This window comes from Zalophus californianus, chromosome 1, assembly GCF_009762305.2.
Source record: "Zalophus californianus isolate mZalCal1 chromosome 1, mZalCal1.pri.v2, whole genome shotgun sequence".
NCBI classification, from domain to species: Eukaryota; Metazoa; Chordata; class Mammalia; order Carnivora; family Otariidae; genus Zalophus; species Zalophus californianus.
In genome coordinates, this window is record NC_045595.1 from 24,979,747 (window position 1) to 25,003,585 (window position 23,839).

General features: G+C 43.7%; 1 protein-coding gene and 1 pseudogene across 6 annotated transcripts in view; both read right to left on the reverse strand.

Annotated features, from left to right (window-relative positions):
- ARHGEF3 (Rho guanine nucleotide exchange factor 3) overlaps positions 1-23,839 on the reverse strand; it is a 308,196-nt gene that overhangs the window by 106,717 nt on the left and 177,640 nt on the right. The window lies entirely within an intron of this gene.
- On the reverse strand, positions 1,948-10,942 carry LOC113917579 (annotated as a pseudogene).

The window sequence follows — 23,839 nt, forward strand, 5'->3', positions numbered from 1 at the left end:
ATGCCATTTCTTCTAAGGAATCGAGTGATCTGGCCCACCAAAGGATGGACTCCATACCAGTCTCAACAGACTGGCACCCAGCTGACTTAATCAGTCTGGACATTAAGTGATTCCTTGCAGATGCCTAGAATCCAATGCTTGTACCTTCAAAGAAGAGTTTCTTTTCTTATCCCTCTCTTCTCCATCAACTAACCCCCTTTGCACCACCACCCCCCTCCCTGCAATACACACATTCGTCTGGTCCTGGGAGGTTACCCAGCATAAGGTGAAGTGATAGAGAGCAGAGATATCTAGAAGAGACAGACCTGCCCACTCATCCCTCTCTCCCCAACACAGCTCATCACAGAACCCTCCCTAGGGTGGCCACAGCTGACTCTTGAGCAAGCACCCTGTTCAGACAAAAGCCAGACATCAAAGCTCTAGCTGACTGAGAAAACTCTGGGGGGAAAAGTCCTCTTGGTGACATGGTATTTTTAGTTTATCCTTTTTCTTTATTGTTGAAGTGACTTTATAACTTTTGGCTGTGGCTCTTTAAGAAGTAGGCTGACTTTGTGTTATATATATATTATATATAAAATATATATATATATTTTAAGTAACTTCTAATTGCACATGTAGCACATGAATACTTGAATACTTTCTCCTTGTAAAAATGTAAAATGTTAAAGCTTAAACTAAAGCTGTCCCAGATGGCTGCTGGAGCCAATATCAGACCCCATCCTCAGAGGAAATCATTTTAATGAAGTTAAGGTATAATCCTTTCAGGTTGCTTTCAATACATTTGTGTATCTTTGAAAAATAAATAATTGCTTTTTTATGGTTTTTACAAATATTTTGTTTATTTTAATGAAAATGGTACAATGTTCATTTGAAACCCATATCCGAACCAAAAAGTACAAATAAAATAAAAAAGAGCAGTGTTCTGTTGAATACACTTCTGCACGAATAACTTTATTAACTGTTAATGAAAATTACAACTTTTCTGAGCTCTTCTGACAAGACTTTTCTTTTATCTTAAACCCTTTCTCTTCAGTGAAACCATCTTTGGAGTTAGTCATTACTCTCACCATCTCTGTCATCTTGACTCCAGCCTGATAGCTCTCTTCTTTTGGTCCAGACCCTCAAATTTTAAAAGTAGCTTCAAGTTAAGGAAAGGCCATTTTTTCACAGTTCAGTTCTCTGAAAAACTTCCATCACTGAAAGTCATAGTCTGGGAATGAAGCAATCACTCCCATTGGTAGATCTTACTTATCACAAGCCTGAAAATGCAAAATCCTGGAAAAGGTGGCCTCTCTGTGCACACATGTAATTTTTAAAAAGGAGAGGGCAACACGAAGGGGGCTAAGGCTTTTTTTTTTTTTTTTTTTTTTGAGAGAGAGAGAGTGGGCGGGGAGCGACAGAGGCAAAGGGAGAGAGAGAATCCCAAGTAGGCTCTACATCCAATGTGGGGCTCGATCTCACAACACTGAGATCATGACCTGAGCCCAAATCAAGCCAGACGCTCAACCCACTGAGCCACCCAGGTGCCCCAAAGGGCTGAGGTTTCATCACCAAAAATCAGCACAATGAAAACAAATGATAATGGATAATGGGTACTAGAATTCAAATTAGCATTTGTTTCAAAGAGATGGGGGTGCCAGTTTTCAATTCCATTTTGAACACCATTTTACAAAAGAACTATTTTTATTTATTTTTAAGATTTATTTATTTATTTGAGAGAGAGAGAGAAAGAAAGAGTTGTATATAGGGGGGTGGGCAGAGGGAGAGGGAGAGAGAATCCCAAGCAGGCTCTACACCTGACGTGAGGCTTGGTCTCACAACCCTGAGATCAGACCTGAGCCAAAACCAGGAGTTGGACGCTTTACTGGCTGTGCCATCGAGGTGCCCCAGGAACTATTTTTAAAAATAAAAAAGGATTGAGGGTAAAGAAAAAAATAAAAAGAATATCTAAATTGTTGAATGACCCGCTGTTTGTTCCTGATAAACTTCAACCACATCTTACTCCATTCCCAGTTCTTTTGGAGTGTGATTATCAGCGCTTCTCTGACCTTCAAAGAGAAACCTGGTGGGCACCTGGGTGGCTCAGATGGTTAAGCGTCTGCCTTGGGCTCAGGTCAAGATCCCAGGGGCCTGGGATCGAGCCTCACGTTGCCTCCCTGCTCAGTGGGGAGTCTGCTTGTCCCTCTCCCTCTGCCATTCCCTCCGCTGTGCTCTCTGGCTCTATGATTCTGTCAAATAAATAAATAAAATCTTAAAAAGAGAGAGAGAGAGAGAAACCTGGGTGAATTCATTGGAATGCGCTGTCTTTGACAGTGATTTTTTGAGTTTCCTGAGATGTGTTGTCATTTTCACTTTGAAATGAATCTCACTGCTCTCCTGTCCAATGACTCTGAGTTTAATGTATTCTCCTGCCTTCTTATCCCGCAGGTCCTCCGCTGAAGGGTTTGCCTCCTGGTCAGACTTGGTGACAGTGGCCTCACCCAGGGTCTCCGCACAGCAGCGGCCTCGAGTAGGCAGAAACTCCCTCTGGGATGTACAAATCTGTCCCTCTCTGCCCCCACAAATAACTTTTTTTCCCTAAATAATTGCTTTTTATGTGATTTAGTTTAGCACACAAATGGCATTATGCTCAAATTTCTGCAACTTGCTTTTTATTCTTATTATTTTTGCAACTTGTTTCTTAAAATCTAACACTATATCTTGAAAATCTTTTCATCTTAGGCTTACCTCACTTTTTCTCTTTCTTTTCCTTTTTTTTTAATTGCTGTATTGTATTCCACAGTACAGATATATATATATATATATATGTATATGTATATATGTATATGTATATGTATATATATACATATATATTTTTTTTTTTTTAAGGTGAAAATATCATGCAATTCAACCTTTGGCTTTTCTATAGCACTTCTTCTTAGAGAGCAATGACACACAAGAAGCAACTCCCCTTTAAGTTCTATCCTTTCTGGCTTCTAGAAGACTGCCACTGATTTCCGTAAAATTAAGAAATGGGTCATGATCTGAGTGAGGGATTGACCTTAGTTTCATAAATCCTGCTGCAATGACATGTTAACAGGCTATGGAGTCAGGCAGCATCCCACTTCAGAGCTATGTGGCCTTAGACCTGTTAAACAACATTTCTGAATCTCAGACTCATCATCTACAAAATGAAGATATTACTATTTACCTTTCAAGGTCACCATCAAGACTGTGTAAGAAAAGGAAGTGAAAACAGCAAGCAGAGAAACCGACACATGGTAAACACTTTGTGCATGACAATTATTTCAAGCTTCATGGCACAGTTCTGCTCAACAGTGCAGAATGCAAATAAATTTCTATTGCATAAGATTTTCAGCTTATGTTAAAAAGTTATTAGTTCCCCTAATGAATCATTGAAAACCAGTGATGTACTATACAGTGGCTAACTGAAAATAATAAAAAAAAAAGTTATTAGTTCCCCTTGGAACATCTTGTTAGTATAGATACTGTACCCTGTGGATTTATAGGCAGGGAAAGTGAGATAGAGGTATGCTCAAGGTAGATCCATCATGGAGCCAGGATTTTCTAAGAGCCACTGAGCTCCTTCTTTTATGATTTATCATTAAGTTAATAAACAGAATGCTTGAAATTGCTACATGAAACCTTCTAAGTATATTGTCGGGAAGCTTGCTTGCCTTTGTTAATTGCCTTCAAATGACTATTACTCAAATTAATTGAGCTAAACAAATTAAAGTTAAAAACAACTGGAAGGAGCACAGTCTTTCAGGCAAAGAGGGTAATATTTAATGAAATAAAACAAAACAGAAAAGAAATAGGAAAATAAAACCAGTACAAATGGATACTGTCACCAGGACCAGGATTCCAGCCAACAGATAATGAAACAGGTTTTGCCCAAATCTTGTAGCAGGGCTAAAATAATCAGCCTGAGGGATTCGGGACTCTGGATAAATTTCCCAATATTACATGGACAAAGAGGAAAACAGAGGGTGGTTTTCTGGCAACAGCAATGTTTCCCGGGAGCTCCACGGGCTCTGGTCTCTTTGCCTTCTTTCTGCTCCATCATCTCTACGAAGTCACTGAATATCGCATATGGCTGACAGCCCCTGTGACTCCTGCCTCCTTCTTATGAAGCCTTCAGTTCTGTAACCACAAGGAACTGAATGCTGCCAAACACCATGTGAGGTGTTTTTTTTTTTTTTTTTTTAAGATTTTATTTATTTATTTATTTGTCAGAGAGAGAGAGAGAGAGAAAGAGAGAGAGCACAAGCATGGGGAGCGGCAGGTAGAAGGAGAAGCAGGTTCCCTGCTGAGCAAGGAGCCCGATGTGGGACTTGATCCTAGAACCCTGGGATCATGACCTGAGCCAAAGTCAGAGGCTTAACCAACTGAGCCACCCAGATGTCCCAACCATGTGAATTTAGAAGCAGATCTTCCCTAGTCAAACCTCAGATGAGACCACAGCCCTGGCTGACACCTTGATTCCAGCCTTGTGAGACCCAGAATTAGAGGACCCAGCTAAGCCATTGACAAACTCCTCACCCACAAAAACTGTGAGATGATAAATGTATGTTGCTATAAGGGGCTCAATTTGTGATAATATTGTTATAGATAACTAATACATCACATTTGCTTCCATCTGAACCAAGAGGAGAAATATAAAGCCTGGTCTCACCAGTAATGAGAGAGTAAAAACCTCCAGCAGTATTGGGTCTATTTGATGATACTTGAATTGAAATGAGCCTTATTCTAAAAATGGTGCTATATTTTGTGGGGTTTTTGTTCATCAAGTTTTCCTTCTTTGTTCACGGTGAAAGACAACAACATACATTTTAACATATAATAGAACTCCAGGAGCAGATGATCTCCCTGGGAGATTTCCCTGGCTTCCTAATTGATTTACCAGCTGCCAGGCCCCAACTACACAGACCTACTCTCTCTGTCCTTGACCTTCTGAAAAGACCATGCTGATCAGATCATATCTTTCTCCCAAAACCATCCCTGCCTGGAGAATTAAAACCAAACTCCTTAGCAAGGCTCCAAGGCCAGGTCTGTTGAGTGAATAAAGAAATGAATAAAGGCATGTGGTAGAAAGCATATCACACTGCACTGAAGTTGTGATTTCTCAACGGCAAAGACCGTATCTCATTCATTTTCACTTCCCCGGTGCCCAGCACAGGGCTTGCCATGCAGCTGCTGCCCCTAATCTGCCACTATGATGCTGAGTTAAAAATGCAGCATCACGCTCCACCGTTCTAAGGATCGCTGGGTCACCTTGGTGGCCTTGCTTCTGGCACCTTGCACTTGTGACAAAGAGCCCAGGCTTTCCCAGGCCGATAATCTGCCCATTGTATAATAACGTTCAGCAGCTAACGATGTAACATGCCATCTGTGTAGCAGTCTAAAATTCCCGACTGGGTTCATAATTCTTTCTTCACTCCAATCCAAGAGACTTTTGTTTATACCTTTCGTTTGGTATGTTTTACTCCACTTCATACCTCAAGGGAGCATGAGGACACCAACACAACTGTACAGAAACAAAGGGAGTAGAAAATGGAGCTGCAGGAAATAGGAGTTGAATGAAGAGACCAGGTAATGGTCTCATGGCTTAGGGAAGTGTGTTGAGACTGAAAGTGGGTAGCCAGTTCAGCAACAGTTAACCAGAGTTAACAAGAGAGGGTAAAAATGACTAGAGACCTTCCAGGTCCAGCTGTTGTTTATTCAAAAGGGACATGTAAAGAAATTGCTGTGAATGGGATCAACGTCTGTGTATGCTGTTTGATTTGCTGTTTTTTACTGCTCTGAATACTCTTCTGTACACCGGAAACTATATGGTGCTGTTTTATAGCAGAGCTTGCGTGTGCACTAACTTCACGACCTTCTCCCCATTCAGTCAACCCTCCCCCCATCCAGTCTTTGATCAAAGGTATCTTTAGTGAGCCCAGGGCCTTGTATCCTGTCTCCCTCCCCTCCCTGTCAAAGCTCTAAGAAGCTAAGAATCATTCATAAGCACTCCCTTCCAAAGGCACTTATTTGCACTGTAACAAGGAAAACATTAATAATTATTTACAAATTATTTATTTACAAAATATTTACAAATTATTTTCAAATACACCATCTTATTTGATACTCAGTGCCTAGCCCATAGTAAGCACTCACTTGTATTTATGGAATGGATGGGTTAAGAAATAGAGGCTCAGAGAGGTGAAGTGACTTACCTAAGGTCACACAGTGAATTAAAGGCAGGATCGGGGAGGAGAACACAGGTTTTCTGATTCCACATGCCAAGCTTCCACTATTCCCACCAAGTCATAAACCAGAGACACAAAGATTCACCAGAAGAATTTAAATTTGGGGGGAAACTGGTTTTCCCAACTCCTCAGAATTTATTCCATGAAAGCAGTTTCTTCTGCAATTCAACCCTATCTAAATTAAGGCATATTCTAAGAATCAAACTTGCAAACTCAAACCAGAATTCAGCCTCATTTTGTACCTTCAAGCAGTTATTTGCTGCCTATGTTCCCATGTAAGAGGCTTTCAAGGTGGAAGCAGTGAGCTTGGGGTTCAGGAGGAGCCGTCTGTCACCTCTTCCGTCAAAGATTCTGTTTCCCTAGGATTGCTTGAAAATTCTGAACTCCCAATTTTTTAGAAGCTGAGAAGTCTTTAAGAGCACTGGCCCCACCGACTAGGGCAGAGCGTGGGGATGGGGTGGGAGTTGGGGAGGATGGCACGGCTGCTGCCCCCTTGGAGTTTATGAGGCACAGGAAGCGATCACAGAGACAGTGACGTCACGACCACACTAAGCACCATGGACTAGAGAAAAGTTCACTGTAGAGCAAAGCGAGCCGAGAGCAGAGGAGGAAGTAGCTTTAAAGCCAAACCTGCTAATGTTGTGACACTGAAACTATCTTTGGGGTTTATGTATGGATTAAATGATTTGATGTTTGGGATTTGCCTTAAGATGCCAAAATAAATAAATAAAGGGTGTATGGATGGGGGCATAGAGAAAAGAAACGGTAAGCTATGGATGACTGTTGGAGCTTGGTAAACCAAGAGCTGGGGCTTGAGAATTTCTGCAGTAAACAAAAATAAAATTGTTGGGGAGTTAATTCAGAGCCATGTCACTTGCTAGCTCTGTGATTTTGGGCAATTCACTTAACTTTTCAGAGCCTCAGTTTTCCCGAGTGTACAATGGCTGTGATACCCCCTTCTCTTAGGGGGCTTTTTTGAGACTTAAATGATAATGAAATATATGTAAAGGACCTGGTATTATTTCCGAAAAAAAGGTAGGAGCTCAACAAAAGGTAGTGTATTATCAGGTAATAAATTTATTTGCGGGAGGGCAGAGAACACACTCCTACATACGCACAGCCTCCATTCACGTCTCCCACTAAGACATCTTAATACTCTTGATGTGCATGTGACTTTTTTAAAAGGCTGAACTGCATACTAATTATCATCAGTAGGTATCCAGATCTTTATTTAGTAAAACCACTAAAAGAACTGTATTTTTATCTTAATTGTAGTGAATCAAGCCTCATTCACCTCCCACAGATGTGAGAGCCAGCTTTTTGTGATGTGATTTCTTTCTGTATGTTCATGGGGGCTTACAAAATAGCACCTAAGTATCCTGTACCTACAGATTTCAGAAAGTTATTTTTTTTCCACCAGGAACTTACATAATTCATCTTTACAAGTTTGCATGAGAAGCTAGAACTCTGCTTTATTTAAAATAAAAATAGCACACACTTGAGGGGGTTTTTCCATACATACATACAATGTGGCTTAGTGTTAATGCCTGGATTCATCCTAACAGTATGGAGTTACAGCCTTGATCAAGTGTCCTTACCTCTTTTGGTCTCATTTTTTTCATTTGTAAAATGGGGACAGTGACAGAAGCAACTCCTCAGGGTTGTTGAAAGGATAAAAGGAGAACATACATGTTAAGTCACACCATAACAGCTCAATAAATGCTAGCTGCTTCTATTATTCATGTACCATGACCTCAGCCAGAAAACTCTCACACTGATACCACTTCCCTCCCATGATGTCCATAGCCTGTTGCGCCTTAAAGATGATGTTTTATCAACTCTAGTAACCCAAAATGATGGTCCCTCCCCGCCTCTGAGTGAAACAACAAGAAATTTAATTACCAAAGAAAACACACTTTGTGTTCTATTTCTAGCTATCAATCTTAAAGAAGCACAAAGAGTGGAAGAGTGTGTCCTGGAGGATGGCCGTTTCTAGAATTCAGAGAACAATGCCTTCTAAAAATACCATGCCTGCATCTTCCCCGGTTTCCCCCTTAAGAGAGTTGCCTTAACACTCCGGTGGGGACCTGACAGCTGAAAGGGCCTTTTGGAAGCATGCCTTCCAAAAGGCAGTCTTGTGCCTTAGGTTTTACCAGTTTGGGCTTAAGATCCAAAATAAAGTTACTTTGTGCATTTTCTGAGTTTCAAGCACTGCTTCCCCCCACAGGAACGCACTGCCAGACACTTATCAACAATGTTTTTAAGCCCTATTTGTTTAATTGATGCTTTCCCACATCATCCATCATATGTAGGTACAAGGCACTGCAGCTCCTGGAATTTTTGAAAACTCAGGCAGTCTGATGAAATAGGGGTGTTACCGATGTTTCTTTGTAAACTTGGTTATTTGGAACTTGAAATGAGTTGTTCCCCCCCACCCCCTCCAGGCACAGGAAACAAAGCCATCTGGGGTCTACATAACTCATGGTACAGTCAAAAAAATTATTTAAAAACCTAACTGCCATGTGTATTTACTTGCCAACTATAGGCAGAGTGCTTACAATCTACGTGATGCGCTTGGGGAGACGCCGATTAAACACACATTCCAGGCCCTTAGCAGCTCAAACTCCAGTCTCTGTTTCTATTTATCAGTCATTTTGTAGAGCTTACAGATGCCACACACTGTGCTAACCACCTTACTAATATTAACTTAGTTAATCCCTGTAACAACCTTATGAGGCAGATATTATTATTAGCCCCATTTACAAATGGGGGAACTAAGGCACAAGAGAGGTCTTGTAACTTGTTTTAAGGTCATTCGTTAGTAAGTGATAACGTGAAGACCAAAAGCAGGGTGGTCTGCCTCCCAGGTTCACCTATTTGCTTGCTCACCGCACTGCCTTTCAGGGGGGAAATGCCCTCAGATTCCACTGGAGCATGCCAGCTGTGTGCGGGAGAGGGTGCTATGTCTCCCATGTCCCCAGTTCCTTCATGCCTGCTGGGCACACCCTCCTCTTCCCTCCTCCAGCCACCTCTGCTCCAGTTACTGACACGAGGCCACCAAGTTTTACTACAGCCCTCCCTCCCCCAGCCTGTGTCTGGACACTGTGGATTCCCCTTGAAAATACTCTCCTCTCCCGTCCTACCCTGAACCTCTATCACTCCTCACCTGGACTAGTTCAAGAACCTTCTACAGGGTTTCCCTTCTCGGTTTTCCTCCAATACTCTTTCCTTTTCTCTCTCGTTCTCTTCTTTTAAAGATTTGTTTGTTTATTTGAGAGAGAGATAGAGCATGCGAGTGGGGTGAGGGGCAGAGGGAGAGGGAGGAGAGGGAGAGACAGAATCTTAAGCAGACTGTGTGCACTGAGCTCAGAGCCAATGTGGGGCTCGCTCTCACAACCCTGAGATCATGACCTGAGCTGAAACCAAGAGTCAGACATTTAACCGACTGAGCCATCCAGGCACCCCCAATACTCTCTTTTCTTAAAAAACAAACAAAAACCTGTGTTACGGGTTTTTTTTTTTCTTTTAGTGTAGAAGTAACACATGATTTCTGCAGAAAAGGTGTAAGATCCAGACAAGCAAAAAGAAGAAAATTAAAATTCCCAAAGCTTATCCCCAGAGATAAACCTGTCTTCAAGTCACTTCAGATCTTGTCTCTCTTTATTATATAGATATCAACATCAGTCTATATATCGTTTATCTATAAAATCTGTTTCTTAGCAATGATTCATTATTGTTAGGCTAATCGGGTCACAGCACCCCACGTTGCGGGCACAGGCCTTCGAAGATTCCAAGTGGAGTCCAGTCTCGTCGACCCAGCCCCTGTGCCCACTGTCACCCAACCCTCAGAGCACACGGTCCCAGGTCAGGTCACAGACCCTGGGAGCACCCGGTCAGCCCTGCGGTCCTGGGAGTCTCCCTACACCATCTGACTTATTCTGCTCCTATCCAACATTTCCCAACCCTGGGCCTTCCGTTAGGGCTACTCCTTGTGCAGGGAAAGCCCACACAAAGCAGAGGCGTGGGTCACATGCAACAAAAATGCCCTAGTGTAGAAACAAGAAGCTTCCTCCTGGGCTTCCCCCAGGATGAGGGCCTCCAAGCACCTGGTGCCCCTGCCTGTTCTAATCCTATTTCATTATTGATTGCTGTCTTCATATATGGAGTGCTATATCTCACAGGAGGGAGAATCTGAGTAAGTGTTCTCCTTGTTCTTCTTCTTGTAGTTTCTTCAAGAAGCAAGCTCTGTTGAAACAGAGCCCAGAGATATTGGAGACCTGAAAGAATGGAACCTCTGGGCCCATCACACTGACCACCAGTGACCTGAGCCCAGGAGGCAAAGCCTGGCAAGTCACCTGATCTCCTACATGCCGATGTCACCTTTGAAGGTCACACACGCACACCTAAGACCTAAATTGCTGTTTTCCCAAATGTAACAGCAGAAAGCTAGAGGACTCAGCCCCTTTCTCCTTACTTCTGCAGATCAAAATCATGGCTAGTTCTGTTTCATGGGATTAAAGGAAAAGCTCTACAGAATTGTCACAAGCTGATTCACACACTGTAGAGAAAACCCACTTGTATAATATGCCATTCTTAATGGTCAACCTGAAGAAGAAAATGTGAAGTATGCACCTGGTAATCTTCCCAGCTTCAGACTGGGCTGCCCCAATCACCAAATCCCGGCCTGACATGTCTACGTTATCCTCTCCACCACTGCCTTGATTCACTGGAATTATTATTTCTCAAGGAGGAAGGCTGGCTGCTCAATGGATGTATAGATCCTGCATTGCCTTTAAAAAATAGTGAAAGCCCAGGCTAAGAATAGCCAGAGTGCATTAGTTGAGAGTCTCTATTTGAAGTTCAAGGGATTTTGTGTTTAAGAATACAAGACCTCCCAGAAATGGCAGGTTTTAAACACTGGATTTGACCCCAAAAGGAAATCTGTACATATGAGGAACCTTGTTTCTTATTTCTTTCAATACAGCGCTTCTCTCTACTCCCTGAGCACAGGGTGCAGAGGTAGCTGAACAGACCACATAGCATTATCAGAGGAAAATTCAGGGAAAATGACAGGTCAGAAATCTACCAACAAACAGGTCTTGTGATTGTGAGGAAGAAAGACCTTATCTTCCACCCTCAACAATATACCTGAGTTACCCCGTGATCCAAGGTTTTCTTGCTACATTTTTATTCTAGACTGTTTTGTTAAGAACTGAAATTAAGGAATGCTTTAAAATTAGAGCCCCTTTCACACACCATGAATCCTCATTTTCCCCCTCTTGGTTGAGTACTTGGGAAGCACATACTTTGTTTGAAGACTTGTGCCAGGCACTGCAGGCACTGACATAACCAGTGAAAACACAGGCTCCTATGGAAGCCTCCAGAAGGGGCACCTGACCGAGGGCCAGGGAGGGCTTCTCAGTGCAAGTTATGAGAAAGCAGAGACCTGAAGTTATGAGAAAGCCAAGGCAAGGGTGAGGGTGAAGGAAAGAAGATTCTGGCAGAAGGAACAGCAAGTGGAAAGGACTATGGTCAGGAAGTCTGGTTGTTTTCAAGGGAGAAAAGAAATGGTAAAAGACACAGGGGGCAGGCAGGGCTGGGGCTTGCAAGTCACGTTGAGAAGCAGGCTTTCTCCTTGGGCTTTCTCTAGAGGGAACAGGAAGGGGCAGCAAAAAGGTAAAGTAGCAGAGTGACAGCCCAACTTGTGTTTTAGGAAGGGCCCTCTGGCTTTCTGCAGGGAATAGATGGGAGGGGGAGGAAGAAGGCAGCAGGAATGTGGGCCAAAGAAGAAATGCCCTCAGCAAAGGAAGAGGCATCGGGGCTGGAGAAAACCAGAGGATTCCAGAGATACTTAGGGGGTGGGCAAGTTGAGACTTGGTGATACAGATTCAGCGTGGGAAACAAGAATAGGGAACCAGGCCACCATGCCACCCAGGTTTCTGGCTTTGCCAACTGAGAGGTGCTATTCGGGGGGACACAGATACCTTGAGGGGCAGTGGGTTTGATGGTGGGGGAAGGCAGGAACTATACCTTAAACAAGTAAAGGATGAATTCTGGGGGAGACACTCAGATGCAGCTGACCAGGAGGCCTCACTCAGGACCCCGACAGACATTTCCATTTAAGGGATGAGCACAGGAAGAGGAACGTGTGAAGGAATCCAAGGTGGGGCAGCCAGAAAGGGGAGGGTGAATCAGGAGAGTGTAGGTCACGGAAGCCACACAGAAGGGAGATCTGGATCAGGAACGGTCAGTCATACCACACGGCAGAGGTCAGGATGGGGAAAAAAAGCCATTAGCTGTGGCCATGGCGAGACCTGGTTGGCCAACGCCACATGATGTCTGGCTATCGGGTCAGATGAGGACTAAGGGAGGAATCAAGACCGGAGTGGATCCAGGAGCAAATGGAGCTGAGGAGAGTGGAGAGGAGAAAGATGGAGGTGAGGGGCAGGAGGATGGCGCGGTACCTGCAATCACCAAAGGGGTTTCACTGCAGCGAGAAAGACTTGAGGTTGTCCAGCAATAATACTGTTGGCATTTTTATGCAGAAGGAGCAGAAAGTGGAAAGGACTATGGTCAGGAAGTCTGGCTGTTTTCAAGGGAGAAAACTCTCTTTTCCCAAGAGAGTGGAGGAACAGGAATCCAAACACGTGTTTTCTGACTTTCAAAACGTCTCATCCTGGTAGCAATACATGGATTTTATTGATATGAAAACAAGTACTCTGGGCAGCCTGCTCCCCCCGCCCCCCACCCCGAGTGACTGCATCACAGAACTAGAGACTCTGAAGGGGAAACAGCCGTAAAACTGAATCGCAGCTTTCCCACATTTGAGACGTACACGCACAGGTGCTGGATGAGAGTTGCCATCAGTAAAGGCATTCCAAATACTTACCCTTAACCCTAAAACACAAGGAAATTTAACTTCTAAAGCCACACCTCCAACAAGACAAGTGTCATTTTTTAGCTCCACTATTTGGCTTTCAAAGGGCTTCTTTTCTCATTCCAGTTAGGGCATTTCACTCAGTTTGGAGGGGGTGGGGCCGGCAGAGGGCCTGCAAAACAGCAGGGGCCAATGCTGAGGAGGGAGAGGTAGGGCTGGGGGGCTGAGCTGGTGTCCATGGGAGATGTCTGTCCCAAGGGTGGGGGTGGGGTACTGGGCGATCACAACCAGCCCATCCCAGGAAGTGGCACCATTGAAAGGCACCAAGCCACATGAAATACACATAATTCAGGGAGAAAAAAAAACTATGAAGATAATAAGGGAAAGAGGAAGAAAAAGAAAAAGAAAATGAACGACCTATGTCTAATATCTGTCTGGAAGGACGTTGACCCCACATTTTTTGTAAAACTCAACCTCTTTCCTGAGCTCTTTCCCCAGAGCCTTCACATACCAACATGGGGCTAAAGGATTTGTAAGTTATCAAATCTAATACTGCGATTTCACTTGTCTATTTATCGCTGACAAACTCAATCTTTTATTAGTGTTTTATTACGCCAGCAATCCATAAATACGGGTCCTCCTTACAGACATGGCTTGAGCCCCCTCAGGCCCCCTCCCCCCTGCACCTCCACTGCAGAGGAGCTCCCTTCTCTGATGAAGTGGAGGTGGCTCTTCTTCCAGACCTTTCTCTGTGCATTTACACACATAGATTACATAAACATAGATCCCCTCTTTTCTTGTGTCTTGTGTTTTATAATTATCCCAAAGTGAACCAAATTCTATTTCACCTTGAGAGTTTTTTTTTTTAATTTCATAGGACCCATCACAATTGCAGTTGACGCTTCTGCTCTAATAAAACAGGAATTTAAAAAAGAGAGAGAGAGAGGCTTTTTGGAGCTCAGTCAGAGGCTTTGCTCTGCCTTCCAAGATCAATTGACTGCATCTTCATAATCTAAGTAAGGTCTAAGCGATGTCATTTATTTGAAAATTTATATTAGAGCTTTTCCAAATCCCTGGCACACATTCTCCCTTAAAACTAACTATGGAGACCAAAGCCTGTTATATATAAGCATCCACGTCTGCAGCCATGGGCCATAATTCTTCAGCTGCCAGATCACATGCCGGATAACAAGGCCAAGATAAAGGCAATAATTAAAAAAAAAATTCTTTTCTAGAAGAAAAATGACCTATGTATTTGAAAAAATAAAAAACAAAAAGTTTCAAGCTATTCCCTTCAGAATCCATTCTAAGTAGTTATCCAACAATAAAACAATAAGAAATTTGATTTTTTTTAAAGATTTATTTATTCATTTAAGAGAGAGTATGTGTGCAAGCAGGGGGAGGGGCAGAGGGAGAGAGGGCCCCAAGCAGACTCCCTGCTGAGTGTAGAGCCCAGTGTGGGGCTCAGTCCCCCAACCCTGACACCATGACCCCAGCCAAGAGTCAGATGCTCAACCAACTGAGCCCCCCTCAGAAATTTGTTTTTTTAAAGAGCTACACCTATAATGGACACTGTGGGTTGCCTTTCTAATAGCTACTCCCTCTTTCTCCTTCTTATGGAACCCCTGTTTTCTGCAAATATTTACAGCATGCCCACTGCATCATCTGAGTCAAACTGCCTAGCATTCCTCTGGGAGCTTGCACTGGGATGAGCTTATGACTTAATGTGACAATCACACTAAAAGGAAGGACTTATTTTCCAGAAAATGGAAGCACATTGCTTCCATAGCTACGAGCAGGCATCTTGCAACCATGAAAATTATCAGCCTGAAGCATATGGAGAATCTGGGGAGATGGGAAGGCCTGGTATTTGCTTTGAGTTAAATAACTGAGTCAGCCAACCGGGGTCCAGCCTAACTCTGTACTTATTCTGTGAGACACAGCATCCTTGCTGTCTAAAGTTCTGTCAGATTTCTGCAGCTTTTTCCAAGCTGATCTGCCACCAAAGAAGGCGGGAGGGGGAATCTGGTGCCCTTTTCTGACCTATAAATTACATTTGACAGGTTTCTTTTTTTTCTTTCAGGGTCACTTACATAACCTATTCACTATATCCACATGCATTTTTGTAGCTGAATACATTTCCCTAGGTTTTGAAGCAACCACTTTAATGGTTTTAAACCTAGTGATTAAATAAATATGATTAACTGGCTGCTACCATGGAGAGTTCAAGAGATGCAAACTCAGCTCGGAGGACACCGAGGCCCTGGCCAGTGTCTGCCAAGGTGCTCCAGGCTGGGGCTACAGCAGGGATTACAACAATTGACAATCAGGGTCCCTGCGTGTGCTTGTGGACTTACCTTCCAGTGACTAGCTCTAACTGCCAAGAGGAAACACTGGGGGAGGGAAGGGTCTCCCCTGACAGGATTATCAGGGATGATATGAGGCATGGCCTCTACAAGGACACAGAATAAAAGGCTGAGATCAGAGCAAGATGGGAGCCAGATCTGGGGGAAGAAGAAAGACAGGAACGAACCCGGCATGTTTAAGGAACACCAGGACATTCTGGTTTACTAGAAGGTGCCAAGGGAGGGGGATGATGGAGGGAATGAGGTTGGCAGGTAGGCAGGAGCCTAGGCATATCAGGCCCTGCAGGCCAAGGAAGCTGGATCTGTATTTTATTCTAAGGCAGGGATTCTTCATTGTTTTTGTGCCAAGAACCTCATGGGCAGCACGCTGAAGCCTACGGACCACTCGTTACAAAGTGTTTTTAAATGACAAAGAACAAAACAAAACAGAAACAAAGAAAAAAAAAATTAGGATTATGAAGGAGCACCTGGGTGGCTCAGCTGGTTAAATGTTGGACTCTTGATTTCAGCTCAGGTCTTGATCTCAGGGTCATGAGATCGAGCCCATGTCAGGTTCTGGGCTCCATGGGGAGTCTGCTGTCCCTCCCTCTCTGCTCCTCCCTGTCTGTTCCTCCCCGCCCCTGCCACTCTCTAAAATAAATAAATAAAATCTTTAAAAAAATTAGGACTATGAAGATCATAGTTGGGTTATCAGGGCAGGGGGATAGTGGAAATGGTTTATCTTGGCACGGAGGAGTATTTTGTCAATTACATTGTTTGGAGTTGCCAGCATATAGTGATAATAAAAAGCACATAGACCTGAAGTCAACTTTTTATTGCTTTTCAATTCTTTAGCCAATGCATTCCCTTATTGCCTGAAATAGGGCAACTGCTCCCATCACTCCCCTACCCGCCCACCTTGGTCCACTTCTAATGAAGGAAACCCATTATATTAAAATAGTTATCAACATATTAATTAATTTATCATATGGTACAAATGATTTCTTTGCTCATGCTTTAAATAACAAGATCTGGTGATGGGTCTGTTAACTACTGTCATTTTCAGTAATCATGTACATGCAAGATATTTAGAGATATATGCAACCAGTGTCATGTAAAAAGAAAATATCAGGGCATTCTTTCGGTGACAGAGTCACAGGTACTGCTATGGTTTGCTGCTCTCATTTGTAACAAAAGGAAATGTATTTTTTCAGTTGGAAGTTAGTGAAAATAAAGATGTGATTTTTTTTCTAATCCAAATTTATAGACTCTATGGAAATTGCTAGAAGTTTGATCAAGGGGTGTAAAATGATCTGATTTATGTTTTAAAAAATCAGCCTAATAGATGTTGGGGGGGTAAGGCAAAAGGAAAAAACATGCACTAAGGTCATTTTCCGTTGAGAGGATGGCAATGGCCAGTTGTAAGGAATGGCAACACCACGCTTTTCTTGCTGAGAAACTGCTAAAGAACAGATCTGTCTTTATGAGCGCTCCCTGGGCTGGGGATGAAAAAGGCCACGTTGCAGCAATAAAGCACCTCTGGCCCTCTGCTGCCAACAGAGAGAACAAGAGGTCACAGCCAGGAAAGACCCCTGTGCAAGTCAGTGAAGCTCAGAGAAAAGAAACAGCATTTGCCCCTGTTTCCTGTAAGATGGGCCTCATGATAACTACCCGCCGGGCTGGGTCAGCTGACGAGAGGAGCTGCCGGACACAGTGCCAGGCACCAGCGAACAGCGAGCCTTCAGGAAGTCGTGGTCAGTGCTGTGGTGGGACCGGGCTCCTCTGGTGCCTTCTGCCTGGAGCCTTGATCGTGCACTTTGGAGGGAGGGTGGGGCGTACAGGAGTCTGAGAAACCATCTGGCCTTGCAGACTGTCAAGGGATGGCCCCAGGTGATCTATAAAGGGACCAGGGCCCAATTCTGACATCTAGGGTTGGAACAAAACCTGTGTGAGCTCCTCAAATACTCAAAATCTAAAACCTACATTGCCCACGTAAAAACATGCCAAAGGAAACCCTCCTCCTAGCAGGGCAAGCAAGAGGGTAAAGAGGGTAAAGCAGGAGCTCCAGACCTGGGCTTCCCTCTCTTGATGCATTTGCAGAGGGGGCAGTGGGCCACCAGCTCCTTAAAGGGAGCCTGTGCTTGTACTGCCGAGGGGCTGGAGGGTGGGGCTGGTGAAGCCTAGACTTTCAGGGCCCTTGGAAGAGGGGCTGCTCAGAGCCCCTCGGGGAGCCAAGAATAGAGTCCACCACTGCCAAGTCCTGTGCTTAGCCCAGAAGTTCCTGCCAGACAGCACTCCTTCTCTCCCCAAAACTGGAGAGTGTGCCTCACTCAGGTTCTTGCTCCTCTCTCTCTTCTAAGGGTCATTGAAAACTTCTACCCTACCTTTGGCATTTTTGTTTCTTTTTTACTCTTTCTCTCCCGAATGCCTCCGATCTAAAAAGTAGCAGCTCTACTTCCAGTGGCTTATAACAGTTCTCAAGTGGCCCCCAAAACCCACACACAGTGACAGAGTGCACTAAAAATAAATGGCCTCTGGCCAATCTAATACAGAGTCAAAAACAGAGATCCACAGCTTGAAATGGGGGAAGCAAAAGGAAGGGTAACTCCCTGACCCTCCTTGCTCATCCACCTTTCAGGGATTTAAAAGGAATGGCACAAAGGCAAAGACATAGTGACGGGGACTGGAACGGGGAGTGGGGGCAGTTTGTCCTTCCTTAAGTGTGAGAGATGTCAACCCCCCCATGCCCAGAGTAACCGAAGCACCACCCAAGAACCCCTCTACTCCACAAATCCTGTGTTCACTTTGAACTCAGATCCATGGAACAGCTTTAGTCGAGCCAACATCAAACCACATTTTAAGAGGGTGGGGAAATACCCCTTCCCAAATCCTGGCTCTTATTCCAATGGCTAAACAAAAAGCTTTTATGCGAATTATTTCACTGGGCGACACGTCATGAAGAAAGCAGTCCACTTGCAGTCTGAAGGTCAACAGTGCTGCTTTGTCTGAATTTGTGTCCTCTACAGGGCCAAGGCTGAGACGTGCCGCCCTCCAGGGATCTCTGTGGCAATGTGCATTCATTTCAAGACTCACACAGGATGAGGTTGCTGTGGGCAGCTGACCAAGGCTGACCAGCAAATTACACCTCCTGTCTTTCCTTTGGCTCTCTCATTAGATTTGTTTTTAGGTCAATGAAAATGTTATCAACACTCCTCCTTTGGAAAATGTTTGTGGTTGCAGCTGAGCACACCTGTTACAACTGCTGACAAAGGATTCCAAAATCATAGGGCACAAGAGTCAAACGAACCCCCTTAGCAAAAACTCCTCTCGCTTTTTTCCACTCCATTTGGGCTGTGTTCACGGGGCTGCTTCATTAGAATCCCTGCTTTCACTCCTACTCGTGTGAACGGTTTTGTTTTATTTTTCTAATGAATCACATCTGGTGGGTTTCAAAAAGGCATCTGTTATGGACTGAATATTTGTGTGCCCCTAACATTCATATGTTAACCCCCATTGTGATGGTATTTGGAGGTAGTCCTTTGGGAGGCAATTAGGTTTAGGTGAGGCCATGAGGATGGGGCCCCCACAATGAGATTAGTGCCCTTACAAGAGCTCCTGTCTCTCTTCCAGCCATCTGAGGACACAGAGAGAAAGTGAGATGGTGGTTGTCTGCAAGCCAGTTAGAGAGCTCTCACCAGAGATCAAATGTTCTGGCATCTTGATCTTGAATTTCCCAGCCTCCAGGAATATAAGGACTTGAATTTCCCAGCCTCCAGGACTATAACACTTAGTCCAAGTGTTTAAGCCACTTGGACTAAGGTATTTTGTTATAGCAGCAGCCTCCAGGACTATAACACTTAGTCCAAGTGTTTAAGCCACTTGGACTAAGGTATTTTGTTATAGCAGCCTGAGCTAAGACAGCTCCTAATTAAAGAACAGTCTTATGTTTGCCATAATGAGAAATGGAAAAGTATGCACTAGTGTCCTTGACTGCTTATGACTTCTTCCACTATCCAAGGAGTGGAGAGAAGGACTTGAAGCAGGGTGGTCACATGAACAAACTTAAGATGCTGGTCTCCCATTATTAACCAACATCTAATGTATTTACCTTCTAATCATCTACCTGAAAAACCCATGGTACCCAAAACATCATGGATCAGGGAATTGGGGCACTGGAAAGGATGTAATTTGACTGCTTTACTTTACAGATGTGGGAACTGGTGCCCAGAGAGGTGAAGCAACAGGTACAAGGTCAGATAGCTACCAATGACAAAAGTCAAAATAAAACCCTAGTCTTCTAATCCATGCTGAGAAATGCCTATCCCAGATGAGGCAGTAAAGATACAAAGTTTTACACACATTCCTCAAACTCATCTGCTCCACAGCCAGCTAAGTCTTACATCAAATGTTGGTTCCTCTGAGACATTCTCCACTCAGCAACCGGGAGAATCTTCTCAAAACACACAACACGCCCTTGCTTAAACCTCCCCGTAGCCCTGCTAGTGACTCCCTACTGTTCTTAGGATAACAATCTAAATCTTGAGCATGTTCTTTGAGGCTCTGCATGGTCTGCTTTCTGCCAATTGCTCTAATCTTACCATCTACCACTGGCCAGACGCACTTGCCTTTAAAGCAGCATGCTCCATCCTACCACAGGACCCTTGCACATGCTGTTCCCATGCTGCAACTCTCATTCTCACCTTTGATCTAGTTAACATTTCTCCCTTCTTTCAGATCTCACTTCCTCAAAGAAGCCTTCCTTGACCTTTCATGACTAGGTCAGGGTCCTTGATTAAATGCCCTCACAGCAACATGCTTCTCTCGCTTTCTAAGCTTTTATTTCCAGTTGTTATTATATTCTTGTTACTGTAATTATTAATTAATGTCTGCCTCCTCAACTAGGCTGTAAATTACCAGAAACTTGCCTATCTTGTCACCATTTTATCCTCTATCAACACAGTACGAGCGTAGAGATGCTCAATCAATATGAATATGAATAAAAGAATTAATGAGAAAAAGAATTTAAAAATGCACGTTAAGGTCCTTGAGGATCTTAGAGAAATGTCTTCTGAGTCACTTGTGTACATTGGGAAGCTATTCAATGATCAATGCTGCTTCACACAGATCTTTCTAGGAGAGAGGGAAATGACTTGATAATCCTTCTCTCAGAAGCACACTTTCTTCTTCAAGACCACATCACATAAAATATAGGAACATTTTGATGTCTACTCAATCAAATGTCACTCTTCTGCTAACAACATGAGACCTTCCATCAAATGGAAGTTCCTAACCTAAACAAAATGTCTGGGGTCCCAATGGCAATTTTGTTCCTTACTGTGGTTTCTCGAGACCCCATCAATCAAGCCCTTCGTTATATAACACACAGAGCTAACCCTCCCTTTATACCATCCCTGTTTTCAGACACATTCTTCATGACCACCGCCAGCAGTGGCTCATTTCTCATTTCAGACACTCCTCCACTTTCCCGCGGGGACAGCAAGCACATGGCCTATCTCCCGCAATCTGACAACAATTTAAATGAAATCTCAGCCTCAGTTGCTGCTTGTATTACGGAGGGAGGCCTGTCATCGAGGAACACAGCGCAACTTAGAGCAGGCATGTGTCAGAGAACATGGACAGTGTGGTGCTTCAGACACAAAGCACAAGCAAAACAGGAAACGTCAACTTTAAAGGAAGGCAATTTACAATTTTTTAAAGCCACATATGTTTCAGCTAAACATAACTTTCAAATTTGTGAAAACCAAACCGTGTTACAAAGATGTTTTCTCTCTTCTCTCTCCTCTGTGGAATTTAGTCAATTCCTGTGGCTTTAACATGTGGACAGGTGGCTGGTGAGGTGCCATCTGCGAGGCTGGACATGTTGTTCAAAGGGCAGTCGCCTCTGTCCGCTGTAGGTGAGTCTCTGTCATTTGGGTTATTTGCAAATAAAAATAAGCCTACTTTTTTTTTTTTAAGATTTTTATTTACTTATTTATTTATTTTGAGAGAGGGACAAAGGGAGAGGGAGAAGCAGGCTCCCGATGTGGGGCTCAATCCCAAGACCTTGAGATCATGACCCGAGCCGAAGGCAGATGCTAACTGACTGAGCCACCCAGGCGCCCCCCTTTCTTTTAAATTATTAGCATGATTAAACTGAGTATCATTACGTCCATTTAGAGGGGTCCATGCAGCACCTCTTACTTAATTTCCCACTGTCTTATAATCAATAAAAGCCATTTTAAACCACAGCCTTATTTACCTTCTCCAAGTAAGATAAGCCAAACACAAGGTAAGGGGAAGCTGAAGGTGGTGGGTCAGCATGGCAGGTACCCCACGGCCCCTTCCCAGGTGGGGCGCCTCCACTCACCCTGGAAGGCAAGTGGGGAAGAATTCCACTTGGGTCCAGCTGGAAGAACGTGGCACACTTCTTGTTCCTACAAAATTGAGTCTCTCCGAAGCGGCTCCCTTATTTTCTCCACAGCACTGAGAATGCTCAAGAATGCAAGGCACGTTCACATTTCAATACAATTGCCAGAACACATTCCAGGCTGAGATACAAATCATGTACTGGCACTCTACTGTTGTTAAATGTCCCAGAATATACTCCTTCCCATTAACTCGGATCAACCAGAGATGAGCGTCGTGACGCCTTACAAGTTCCTCTCTTTCCACGACCACATGGTGGGCATGAGGAGCAGCATTCAGCATTCAGTAAATACCAAACGGAAAGGAACTGAGACTTCAAAAGGGGAATGTTTTTCATTTTAACAGAAAATTTCCGTTCTGCCCATTATCCTGAGAGAGTTAGATGTGCGAGCGCGGGCATTCACGATTCCACATCTGCACAAATCATGTGTACATTCCATATTGCTTATGTCCTCTTATCTTCAGGCTGATTTCTTTTATTAGCTCATAAAACCCTGGCCCTATGTTCACTTGTCTTGCTTTGGATACCATGAGGTCTCTTCAGGTAGGTCAGCCTTGGTTTTATCCTCTTGTTTTATCACTGTTCTTCAAAATGAGAGAATGCAAAAATGTGCACAGAGGAAGACAGACGTTCTTAAAATGTTGCCAAGATAAATCGAAGTCATGTTTACAGTCACCTCCCAAAGACAGTGTGAAACATGAATGATGAAGTGGCCGCTCATCCAGTTATCCAACAAATGTGAATTGGACACACTCTGTGTGAGACACCATTCCAGATGTTAGGTATAAGGCAGAAAAAGAAAAGTTATATCCCAGTGTGAAGATACTGATAAATAAAAATACATAGTGTGGCAATACTAGGAAGAAGAAAATAAAGTCAGGTAGGAAGACCTTTGAGCAGATACCTGAAGGAAGATGAGGAAATATGTCCTATGGGTATTGAAAAGAGTTTTCCATAGAGAGAATTGGTTTTGCCAAGGCCCTGGCATGTGAGTGTAGAAGAAAAGGAGGGCCAGGGTGTGAGAGTACAGGGCAAGGGAGAGTGGTAGGTGATGAGGTGCAGAAGAAGCCTCATGACCTGAGTGTGCTCGGCCTCAAGGGCCACTAGAAAGATGCAGTGATGCCACTGAGTCAGGAGGGAAACATGAGCAAGACGGTGTGTAACTTTAACTTAGGCTTAAAAGAAATTCTCTAGCTGCTGTGTTGAGAGTGGACAACAGAAGGTCAAGGGCAGAAGCAAGGAGACCTGGTGGGAGGCTTCTGGAATCATCCAGCCACTACGGAGATGAGGGGAGCCTGATGAAAGTGGTCCAGCTGGACGTGATCATGGTGTGGTTCTGGCTCTTCATCAGGCAGAGCTCACGGTGATGTTATCAGCCAGTTACCCATTGTTCGTGACTGCTTAGCTCTGAATCAACCTTTGCAGAATGCAATCAACAGCTGAGACATTTTGTTAAATACTTCTATTAATTATTATTTACAAATAATAATTCATTTAAAATCAAACTTGTTCCTCCCAAAAGGCCACAGGACTCCCTCTTGTTTTAAGCAACACATAAACATCTTTATTTCTGCCTTCCTGGTATCACTTGTCTTTTATGAGAATTACCAAATTTACATTTGAAAAAAATCCATTCAACAAATCTTTTTCTGAGGGCTGGATACATACCGGGCACTTTCTTGGGCACCAGGGTGACAGTAGTGCCTAAAATAGACAATATCTCTGTCTGTGTCCCGTCCCATGCTCCTGGATTATTTTACATCAGCAGTAATGAAGTGCTTACTGTGTGCCAAAGCCCTGCTACATTATCTTACTGAACCCTTACAACAACTCAATTATCATCTGCATTTTCTAGCCAAGGAAACTATAACCCAGAGAGGTCGAATATGCTGCCCAAGATCACACAGCTAGGAAGTGGTGAGGCCAGAATTCAAAACAC